General features: G+C 42.8%; 1 protein-coding gene across 3 annotated transcripts in view; it reads right to left on the reverse strand.

Annotated features, from left to right (window-relative positions):
• Positions 1–12761, reverse strand: part of FOCAD (focadhesin) — a 194538-nt gene that overhangs the window by 175214 nt on the left and 6563 nt on the right. The gene's annotated exons all lie outside the window — the stretch shown is intronic.

Raw genomic sequence — 12761 nt, forward strand, 5'->3', positions numbered from 1 at the left:
CAAGGCCAAAATACCATTTTAAATGTTGGGAAATGGGACTTATGAATAATTGCTTAGCCTGGAGAAGAGCAGAAGCAGGATAATCAGAAAAGGCATAAAAATGCAGAAACAAACTACCTGCCGAAAATTATGATACAGTGACAAATGTTTTTACTTTGGCTGTAAAAAAACAAAACATATTCAGCAGCATGTGTGTCCTGTAGGCATGAATACTATTTTAAGTGGGCTCTTGGTCCTTGGCAACTAATCCACTGTGAGTGGCACAGGGCTAAGAGCCTGTTAAATGGGTACCAGGCCATCTCTCTGTGAATGTGCATGACTGTACCAAAGAGGAGGGATTTTTTGTTTGCTCTTTAATTTGCGAAGACTGGCTGAGAAAAAGGAGAATGTGTTTCTGGGAAGACTGGCCGGGAAAGAGGAGAATGTGTTTTTAGCCTGATCAAAACATGGGTCATTCTTCTAGAATATATCTTACATGGACAGCATGACTGTGCTGGGGCAGTTTGGGTGAGGGGATTGGATCAGCAGAGGCTGCAGCTAATTGAGAATAATGATAATAATAATAATATAATTATTATCATTATTATTATTATGGTATTTGTTAAGTGTTTAATGTGTACCAGGCTCTGTACTAAGCACTGGGATGGATACGAGCAAATCAGGTTGGATACAATCTTTGTCCCTCCTGAGGCTCACAGTCTCCATCCCCATTTGACGGATGAAGTAACTGAGGCCCGGAGAAAAGAAGTGGCTTGCCCAGGGTCACACAGCAGACAAGTTAGGGAGCCGGAATTAGAACCCAGATCTTTCTGACTCCCAGGCCTGTGCCCTATTCACTTCGCCGTGCTTCAACATAAAGGGTACGTTCTATTTGGGGTCAAAATTCTTACAGTTAGATTAGGCATGCAAATGGAAAGTGTGCATATTGCAAGCAAGGAATTAATCGAATAATTTTACTAGTAAAATAACCATTAGATTGCCATTTTACAAAAATAATCCAATTAAAATGGAATTTGGTTTGCAGAGAGAATAGTGTGCCAATATGGAAGTAGCAAAGAGTGATTTTTGCTCAGGAGTTAGGTTCTTGGGACAATTTTTGAAGAGGAATTAAAAGTCACACAATTTGGAATACACCAACAAAAAGGGAGGTATGACAAGAGAAACCCTTGTCTCATGCCGTCGAGTCGTCCTCGACCCATAGCGACACCATGGACACTACTCTCCCAGAACGCCCCACCTCCATCTGCAATCATTCTTGCAGTGGATCCGGAGAGTTTTCTAGGTAAAAATCCAGAAATGGTTTACCACTGCCTCCTTCTACGCAGCAAACTTGAGTCTCTGCCCTCAACTCTCTCCCATGCCGCTGCTGTCCAGCACAGGGGAGTTTTGACTTGTAGCAGATTGCCTGCCACTCGCTAACCACTGCCCAAGCTAGGAATGGAATGGATATGCCTCTGCTTGACTCTCCCTCCAGTAGTCGAGGCTGGTATAGTACTGGAAACTCTACAGGTGTGACCCTGAGAGGGGAAGGACTGAAGGGGAAATAGGAAATAATAATTATGGAACTTGCTAAGCACTCACTATATGCCAAGCACTGTACTAACCGGTGGGGTAGATACACGATAATCAGGTTAGACATAGTCCCAGGCCCACATGGGGCTCATAGTCTACAGAGGAGGAAACTTGCCTAAAAACTACATTTCCCAGAAGACAAAGGCCAACACTTTCCAGAGTCATCTGGGAATGCGAGCCAATCAAACTGAGCTGAGTTTTGGGTACTTTATCTGTTTTTTTCATTTTTTAAATGCAGGAAGGGAAATCTAAAATAATTGTGGTGTTTGTTAAGTGCTTACTATATGCCAGGCACTGTACTAAGCCCTGGGGTGGATACAAGTAAATTGGGTCGGACACAGTCCCTGTCTCATATGAGGGCTCACAGTCTTAATGACCGTTTTACAAATGAGATAACTGAGGCACAAATAAGTGAAGTGACTTGCGCAAAGTCACACAGCAGACAAGTGGCAGAGCCAGGTTTAGAACCCAGGTCCTTCTGATACCCAGGCCCACGCTTTATCCACTAGGCCACGCTGCTTCCCTATGCTACTTTCTCGAGCTCTGGCTGGTCTATGGGGAAGCCGGGCTAGGAATCACATGGAAGCAGTGTGGCTTAGTGGAAAGATTCTGGGCTTGGGAGTCAGAGGTCATGGGTTCTAATCCCAGCTCTGCCACTTGTCAGTTGTGTGACTTTGGGCAACACACTTAACTTCTCTGTGCCTCAGTTACCTCATCTGTAAAATGGGGATTTAAGACTCTGAGCCTCATGTGGGATGACCTGATAACCTTGTATCTACCCAGTGCTTATAACAGTGCTTGGCACATAGTACACGCTTAACCAATACCACTATTATTATCATTATTACGGAAGATCCCACCATGTGTGTGGATACAAGGTTAGAACAGTGTCTGTGTACAGAAACAGCAAAGCTGCTCATAAAAACCTATATATCTAAGAACATACAGTTCTTTGAATCTGATTCAGCTTTCCCCTCTCCCTGTAATTTAGACTAAATTTCTTCTGTGGCTAAGTTTGGAGTGTTTGGGAAATATCTGGAGGAATATTGCCTCTCTCTCCTTCCCCCACTAACCTCGCCACACCAGCTCTCCCTAAATGCCACATAGATAGTAACTACACGGTGACTGGAGGCATTTTAAAGAGCTCGGAGCTAGACAGTATGTGCATTTCCAGGTCACCTGAAGGGCCCCCTCCCCTAATCAATTCGGTTCCTCTATATGCTTTGATATTTCTCATGGGTGCGGAGGAAGCAAGGGGCTAATCTGAACAAATTGAGACTGCAAGCACCTTGTGGACAGGATCTGTTTTTACCAACTCTGTTGTATTGTACTCTCCCAAGTGCTTAGTACAGTGTTCTGCACAAAGTAAGCTCTCATTAAATATCATTGATTTTCTTTGCATTTATAGAAGTTGCCGATCCCAAATTTCAAATACAACTGTTGACTCTCCCCTAAACTGTTGGCAGAAACTTAAAAGTGTGCTTTGGAAAAAAAAAAGTTGGCCACATTTCTATTGAAACAAAACTGCTAGAAAATAAAGTCAGCTGTGAATTCAATTATCCATAATTGTCATTCCATTTTATATCATTTTTCACAAGGTGCACTCATATAACTTCCATCAGAGCTAGTTACACTGACTCCAATTGTTTTGTGTTAGCACCATCTTCAGAGGGTCCAAAAAAGAAACCTTAACACCCTGAGCAATATTCTATAAAAAGTATATCTCCTTAAGAGACTTTAGGAGTTCCAAAAAGGGTTCTTTGATTTCCCCAAATGCAAAATGCACTAAAAGTGGATATCCCTTCCTGCCAAAAACCCTCCTTGGGGAATCTCAAAAGGCACACACAAGTGTCATCCCAGTTTATTTGTAAAATACCATTGTACAAGGCCCTTTTGAAGACAGGGAATAAAAAAGCAAGTTCAACTAAAATTACAGGCTATCAAGATACCCCAACATCTAAAGCCGAAAACTTGGTTCCACAAGAGTGTGGGTTTTATTCACAATCCAGTTACTAAGCAACTGTATATAATAGATGCACGCTGTTTCGGGATCCCAGGAGAGTTAAGGGCAAAACTCAACCTAAAAATGGGGAGTCATGGCGCCTTGGGATGCTTACTGGTAGGGAAAATTCAAGGCATGGAAAGGTCGATCAAACCGATGCAGAATTTGGGATCAAAAAGCTAGTTTCGGTTGTTCGTAATGTCAATGTTATAGTTCTGTGTCACTCTTTCCCTGCTTAGACAATGTGCCTCTTATGGGACTTGTCTTATCTGATTATCCTGAATTTACCACATTGCTTAATATATAGTAAATACTTAGTAAATACCATAACTTGTGAACACATAATGAAAAAATACTAAATAACTCCAGAAGTGAACTGTAAAGTGGATGTTAACCAGTGATACGTATTCTTACTTGGAATTTTTTTGTCTTTCCTTTAAAAGATTGGTCTACCGGCTAGTATTAATGATTTCCACATTAGAGGTAGAAATCCTGCCCCAAAATAAAATAAAAGACACATTGAACCCAACCCAAAGAAAACATTTTTAAAGCTTCATACTCTTCTTTGTCTACAAAAGCTATTTCAGAACAAATTTTTAATTGTCTCATGTTGTACTATTATTGAACAAGAATACGGTAGGACACAACAAACGAGCATATTCCTTCGAAAAGGACATTCTCTAGAGCAAAATGACACTCGCCCAGTCACTCCCTGGAGTTCAGACAATGAGCTTTGCATCCCTCAAGCCTTTTTCCAAGTTGGACTGGGTAATAACACTGTGGCTCCCAAACTACTTCCAGCTTCCCCCTTCCCCCCAATTCCTGAGACAGGGAGGTAGTTGCTATGGCAGTCGGACTGGCAATCATGAAGAACTCCCTGAGGAGACATCATTACCCAGGAGCAAAGCTCAGCCCCTCCTATAATGGTCTGTAATATTATCAAAGCAACTGTTTCTAAACAAAGAGGCTCATGAATTGGATCTGTTTCTGTTTTGCCTACAAACACACAGGCATATACGCAAAGTAATTGCACAAAAAACACTCCCCAGAAATAGGGAGATGCCATAAAGTTCTGCTACTAGAGAGAGTCAATTAAGAAACTGCCCATTGTTCTTCCACACAATATGCCTATTATGTTTGTTGCTGTTAATAATAAAAAATATTTAGCACTTATCTTCAAAATCCTTCACAAACATTAAAGAATTAGCACCGAGGGTCCATTCAACTCCATTTCCCCCAGCAGATAATTTGTATAACATGTAGTCTCTTAAGAATCCTAACAAAGTCAGCTTGAAAAAAAATAATAAAGAACTGCTCCATGTCTTACTAAAATTTCTGCTTACAAAACATAAACCTTCCCTACTGCCCTTTGGCAAAGTTCAGGAAAGCCAATGAAAACCAAATGCCACAAGACACAATATTAAAATATATAACTTAATATTATTTGAGGTTTTATGCTGCAAAGAGCACTGTACTAAGGACTTGGGAGGGTAGTGGAAACAGCACATGGGCCTGGGAATCAGAGGACCTGGGGTCTAATCCCAGCTCTGCCACTTATCTGCTGTATGACCTTGGGCAAGTCATTTCACTTTTGTGCCTCAGTTTCCTCATCCATAGCATGGATATTAAATCCTACTCCCTCCTACCTAAGTTGATAACCTTGCATCTAATAACCTTCTATCTACCCCAGTACTTAGAACAGGGCTTGGCACATAGTAAATGCTAACAACAGCATAATTATTAATTATAAGTACTAGTAGTAGTAGATCTGATTCCTGCCCTCAAAGAGTTTACAGTCAAGTAGGGGAGATGAACACTAAAATGACAGGTAGGGGAATGTAACAGATTTTAAAGACATAGATCTGTAGGAAAATAGTCAATCCGATAGAAAGCATATAGTGAGCATCTGCACGGGGTACAGGACTATACTAAATGCTTAGAGTACAAGAGAATTAGTATTATTATGGTATTTCTTAAGCATTTATTATGTGCCAAGCACTGTTCTAAGCACTGAGGTAGAAACAAGGTAATCAGGTTGGACACAGTCCCTGTGCCACATGGGACTCACTGTCTTAATCCCCATTTTACAGATGAGGTAACTGAAGCAGAGAAATTAAATGACTTGTCCAAGGTCACATAGCAGACACATAGTAAACATCATAGGTGCCCACATCACAGGTCACACAGTAAACATCATAGATGCCCACTCTAAAAGGGCAATAGCTTTCAGAGCTGGACTCCCAGACTCCCTAATCCCAAATCTCTGACAACACCTGAGGTTTTTAATCCAGGCTGAAAAGATCCAAAATGGTAGCTTTCTGGACTATTAGCTCTTTGAAGCCTGTTCCCTTCTGGTCCTCATTCCCCCTGATCCCAGCTCCCGCCCCTGCCATACTCAGAAAGAAAACCTGGCACCTCTGGAGGATATGATCCCTGCCCAGCAGGCCAAATATTCTGCACAGAGTAAGTGCTCAATAAATATCATTGATGGACTGATACCTTATTGTAATTAGAACATACATTTAATGATGTCAGAGCAGGACAAAAACACAATGAGGGAGGAAATAACACCACCGGCATTTTATGACAGAGGCCCAAAGTTGCTCAGTCCCCAAGGTAAGGCAGAGAATTCATGCCCAAGACTCATCAGGAACCTGCAGCAGGGAAGTACAGTATAAAACGCAAGAACCATGAGGCGATCCTTTCTTTATACTCAGTCCTACCAGTCAGAACCCTGATTGGAGTACTGTGTCTAGTTACAGTCACTATAACTGTCAAATAATGTGGATACCTTGGCTGGATCCCAAAGATAATTCCAAAGGTGATTAAAGCGTTGGGAAATGGGATAGACAAGAAAAGTCTTATGGAATTTCACACCACTAGGACGAAGAGGCACTCAGTCAATTAATATGTCCCCTTTGTGGAAACACTAACTTCGACTTCACTAACACCATCCTCTCCTGTTTCCTCATCCAATCTTTCTGGCCACTCCTCAGTGTCTTTCACCAGCTCCTCCTATGCCTCCCACCTCCCCTTATGTGGGGGTCCCTCAAAGCTCAGTTCTGAGTCCCCTTCTTTTCTCCATCTACATCCACTCCCCTGGAAAACTCACCAGCTGCCACAGCTTCAACTACCACCTCTTCAGGGATGATTCCCAAAACTTCCCCTTCAGCCCTTCCCTCTCTCCTTGTCTGAAGTCTCGCATTTCCTTCTGTCTTTGGGACATCTCTTCTTAGAAGTCCTGCCTATACCACAAACTTAACACGTTCCAAATGGAACTCCTCATATTCCAACCTAAACCCTGTCCTCCTCCAAACTTTACCATTATAGACAACATCACCAACTTCCCTGGGTCACCAAGCCCGTAACCTCGGCATTATAATGTTGGTATTTGTTTAGCGCTTACTATGTGCAGAGCACTGTTCTAAGCACTGGGGTAGATACAGGATAATCAGGTTGTCCCACATGAGACTCAAAGTTAATCCCCATTTTACAGATGAGATAACTGAGGCACAAAGAAGTTAAGTGACTTGCCCACAGTCACACAGCTGACGTATGGCAGAGCAAGGATTCGAACCCATAACCTCTGACTCCCAAGCCCGGGCTCTTTCCACTGAGCCATGCTGCTTCTCCTCGACTCAGCTCTCATTCAACCTGCATGTTCAGTCTGTCACTAAATCCTGGCAGTTCTACCTTCACAGCATCTCTAAAATCCACTCCATCCTCTCCACCCAAACTTCTATCATGCTGATCGAAGAACTTATCATATCCCACTTTGATTATTGCCTTAGCCTCCTCGCTGACCTCCCTTACTCTTCCCACTCCACTTCACTCTGTGGCGGAAACATTTTTCTGAAACACCGTTCAGTCCACGTCTGAGAAACCTCTACCCATCCATGTCCACATCAAACGGAAACTCCTTGTAGTCAGTTTTACGGCAATCAGTCCTCTCCCTCCTACCTTACCTCGCTGATCTCCTACTACAACCCAACCCAGACACTTCGCTCTTCTAACACAAATCTACTACCTGACCCTTGATCTCATCTGTCTCGCCGACGACCCTTTGCCTGGAACTCCCTTCCTTCTCTCATCTGACAGACCACCACTCTCCCCATCTCAAAGCCCTACTAAAATCATATCTCCTCTAAGAGGCTTTCCCTCATTAACCCCTCATTTCTCCTATTTGCCCTCCCTTCTGCATCACCTAAGCACTTGGATCTGTACCTTTTAAGCACTTGATAATCACCCCTCAGGACTTTCAGCACTTAGAACAGTGCCTGGCACTTAGTAAGCACTTAAATACCATCATTATTATGTACATAATATACGCTCCCATTTCCCCTGTCTTTAATTTATTTTAATGTTGCTCTTCCCTCCAGAATGCAAGCTCTTTGTGGGCGTGGATAATGCCTACCAATTCTATTGAACTGTACTCTCCCAAGCACTTAGTTCAGGGACCTGTATACAGGATAAATAGCATTGGTTGATCATCTACTGTTGTAGCTGCACTATTTAAGCGCTTACTGTGTACAGAACACTAAACCAAGCACTAGGAAAAGAACAATAGAGTTAAAAGACACAATCCTGGCCCCCAAGGAGTTTACAATCTAGTGGGGGAGAAAGACAAAACAGAGATAGGAGGAAAAAAGAGTGGAGAAATGGCTATGTGGTGAGGAAGAACAATCATGCTGATATGCACAATAAGCTCATTGAGGACGGGGAAGGGGTCTACCAACTCTGTTGTACTGTACTCCCCCAAACGCTTAGTACAGTCTCTGCACACAAGCGCTCAATAAATACCACTGATGATGAAGGGCCATTGCTGGTTGAGAGTGAATGAGGGGTGCAAAAGTGCTGAGATAGTAGCTGGGGGCGGTTTGGGAGGTGGAAGGAAATATAACCTCTGCCACTTGTCTGCTGGGTGACCTTGGGCAAGTCTCTTCACTTCTCTGTGCCTCAGCTACCTCATCTGTAAAATGGGGATTAAGACTATGAGCCCCAAGTGGGACAACCTGATTACCTTGTATCTACTCCAGCACTTAGAACATAGTAAGCACTTAACAAATACCATAATTATTATTATAACCTCAGGAGAACAGAAAGTTCATTCATTCATTCAACTGTATTTATTGAGCGCTTACTGTGTGCAGAGCACTGTACTAAGAGCTTGGAAAGTACAATTCAGCAACAAAGAGAGACAATCCCTACCCGGCAACTGGCTCACAGGGAAAGCCTCCTGGAGGAAGTGAGATTTCAGAAGACTTCTAAAGATGGGGAGAGCTGTGGTCTGGCAATTCGATGGAGAAGAAAGTTCCGGGCAGGAGGAAGGGTGTGAGCAAGGGTTCAAGGTGGGAGAGGTGAAAATGCAACTCATTGAGTAGGCTAGCATCAGATGATAATAATAATAATGATGATGGCATTTGTTAAGCACTTATTATGTGCAAAGCACTGTTCTAAGCGCTGGGGAGCATACAAGGTGATCAGGTTGTCCAACATGGGGCTCACAGTCTTAATGCCCATTTTACAGATGAGGTAACTGAGGCACAGAGAAGTTAAGTGACTTGCCCAAAGTCACACAGCTGACAAGCAGCAGAGCTTGTATTTGAACCCATGACCTTTGACTCCCCCGCCCGTGCTCTTTCCACTGAGCCATGCTGATCACAGTATGGTGGGAAAAGAGAATGAATGAGTAGGTGGGAGAGGGCTGATATAGTGCCTTAAAGGCAACGGTCGAGAGGAGTTTGATGCAGAACTAGTGGGCATCCACTAGAAGTTTTTAAAGAGTGGGGCCATAGGTGCAAAACAAGGTTTTAGATAAAAGAGTCTGGGCAGCAGACTGCAATATGGACAGGAGAGGGAAGAGACTGGAGGCAGGGAAATCAGTGGAGGCAGCTTAATGCAGCAATCACTGAAGATTAAAGAGGTGAGGTTCAAAACAAATAAAAGGAAGCACTTCATCCCATAGTGTAAACATACCAACAAGTCCATGCCTGCTTTGGATAAATCACTGCATGCGAGGCCTATACTGGGTTGCAGAGGGGAAAGAGTTGAGAATCTAGATGGTGAAGTCCTAACCAGGATAACTGGCAAGGACAGTGACCCTCACCAAGTTACCCCAAGCATTAAGTCTTATTGACACTATGGTACACCCAATATTGGACTGAGTGGACCAAGGGGCTGACCCAATATTGACATTTCTTATCTTACTTGAAGTTCTCTGGATGGAAGAGGAAGCTGAGAGGATTTAATAAGGGGCATCAAGTTGATGGGTGATTATACCTAAGAAGATAGCCAGCTGTTCTGTTCTTAGTAGGGATGGAGAAGAAAGGGCTTAAGCAGAAGCAGGTGGAATTTGGTCGCCAGAAAGAATGAACAGAATGAAGTCTGGAATTGCTTCCAGAAGGAGGCTCCTGAAACACCCTTTTCCGAGGACTCTGAATCTATGACACTCAACTCTCCAAACTATAATTAGGAGGCTACCTTTCCAAAAGGCCAAATTTTATTTCCTTTAGAGCAACGCATCTTGAATGTAAACTCAGAGGCTACCTGCTTAACAGGACCACAGGCAATTTAACAAGTGCACTGGATATTGAAATAACATCATTAGCAAAAAAAGCGGTTTTAAAATGCCTTACAGTACTTTTATAGGAAAAAGAGTCAACTAGAAAATCTGATGCCTGAGGCATATGAAAATGAGAATCAATGCTGAAATACTTGCCACTCCTGAGCTGATGTGTCTACAGGTGCCCTGGGGTCATTTTCCAGGATGGATTTTATTTACCCATAGGCCAAACAAGCTTCTCTATCCTCAGTAAAAAAAACAAAAACACATACAATAAAAACAACAAAACAAAAACAGCACTTCAGGGGCATAGGAGCTCTCTCAGATACTCCCAGAATTCAAGTGCTTTTAACAACAAACAATAGTGCAGTAAACTAGGTCAAGTGAGTGGCTGCAGGGCTATTAAGCACGGCAAAAAAAGGACGCTTGAAGTGCTATTACTTGACGTGAGAAAATGTGAATGGAAAGTATAATTTGACTCCTAAATACACATCAAAATAAACTGGTAACACCAAAATGGAAAAAATAATGCTTTCTGGAATAAACGAAGAAAATGTAAACAACAAACGCAAAAGGCAGAGGGTGGTATGCTTTAGCAAACAGCAAGAGGTGCATTTACTTTTGCATGAGAATTTAAGTGTAAAGGGTGGCTGGAAAATTTTCCAGAAGCAACACCACGGTGTTTAACATGGGCACGCTTTACTTTTGCAAAAAAAACATCGCCACCACTGGTAAGTCGGAGGGGCTGTGTCATTTGCACCTAAGAACTGTAGCCTGGAGCCCAAGGACCGCCCCACTTCAAGTCTCTAGACCAGAAGCTCGTTATGGGCAGGGAACATTTCTACTAATTCTGCGATATTGTACTCTCCCAAGCGCTTAGTACAGTGCTCTGCACATAGTAAGCACTCAATAAATACCATTGATTGAGGTTTACCTAGTTATTTAACCTCTTCAAATTTTGATGATGGAATTCACAGCTTCTTGGAATTTATTCCGGTTTCCGACCTGTCCTGCCCAACTAAGAGTATGACCCCTTTGTGGGGCATGAACCGTGACTGAAATGTTTATCTTGCATTTACCCCAGCAGTTACTTTAGTATTTGGCACAAAGTCAATCTTTACCACAATCTAGATTAAGACAATTTTTATCTTTTTAAGAGGTGGGCTAAAACAAGATATTGCCCCAAAGTATGGGATTTTTTAAAAATTAAATTGAATATAAAATGCCATAAGCTATTTTGTGCTAATAAACCTATATTCCAAAACTATTTTTAAAGGGGAAAAAAAACAGGGAAGGTTCAAGAGGATGGTTTCACAGTATGGCGTAGTGGATAGAGCACGGGCCTGGGAGTCAGAAGGTCATGGATTCTAATCCCAGCTCTGCCAACTGTCTGCTGTGTGACCTTGGGTAAGTCACTTAACTTCTCTGTGCCTGTTACCTCATCCGTAAAATGGGGATGGAGACTGTGAGTCCCAAGTGGGAAAAGGGACTGTGTCCAACCCGATTTGCCTGTATCCACTCCAGCGCTTAGTACAGTGCCTGGCACAGAGAGAACACTTAATACATATTATTATAATAGAACGCTGCATCAAATCAAAAATCTGGAGCCAGGCAGTTCAAGCCCAGAGGGGACCCAAATCCACCTGGGCCCATCTTCACTTATTTGGGCTGGGGGGAGAAGGAAGACAATGGAGGAAGGGGGTGATGAAGAGGCGGGAAGAAGCATATGCTTGATCTTTCATTCGTGGCCAATGGGTGCCACAAAGCCACAGTCTTCCCAACAACTTCTGAGTTTAAATAGACCCAAAATGAGGAGACACGGGTTACTCCAATAACCCTCAACACAGCCCAAATCCAAGCCACCTTTCACCAGCAAGGGCATGGTCTACATGTCAGACCAAAACAGGATTCTAATCTGTCAAAGTGACCAAACACCATCTAACCTAAACAAGGTCACTACCTCTTCGTCAAAGGAATTGATAAAAACAAACTTGAGGGACTGTTTGGTTTGGGTTTTTTTTGTTTTTAAATGAAGTTAGGAATGTTTTCTGTACATACACATGAGAGTCCTGGGCACTCAAGGGATAAAAAGGGCTGGAGGAGGCTTATTAGGATTCTAGAAAGGGAAGGAGATAGGAGAAAGTACATGAATCTGGTCTACAGAGGAGAAGGCAGTTGGGGGAGGCCTACTCAATCAATCAAATTTATTGAGCGCTTACTGGTGAAGATCACTGCACTAGGTACTTGGGAGAGTATAACAGACACATTCCCTACCCACAAAGAAGTCTGTGGATGGAGACTGTAGAGGGGAGGAAAGGAAGGGCCATCATGCTGGACTGTATATGGCCTTCAAGGGAGAAGGTATCCAATTTTTTCTCCATGGCAGGGGCAAGTATTATTATAATAGTGATAATAGTGGAATTTGTTGAGTGTTTACTATGTGCTTTGCACTACGTACTAATAATGGTATTTGTTAAGTGCTTACTGTGTGCCAAACACTGTTCTAAGCGCTGGGGATTAAGACTGTGAGCCCCACGTGGGACAACCTGATAACCTTGTATCCACTCCAGTGCTTAGAACAGTGCTTGGCACATAGGAAGCACTTAAATACCATTATCATTATTA

The sequence above is a fragment of the Ornithorhynchus anatinus genome, chromosome X2 (assembly GCF_004115215.2).
Source record: "Ornithorhynchus anatinus isolate Pmale09 chromosome X2, mOrnAna1.pri.v4, whole genome shotgun sequence".
Lineage (NCBI taxonomy): Eukaryota > Metazoa > Chordata > Mammalia > Monotremata > Ornithorhynchidae > Ornithorhynchus > Ornithorhynchus anatinus.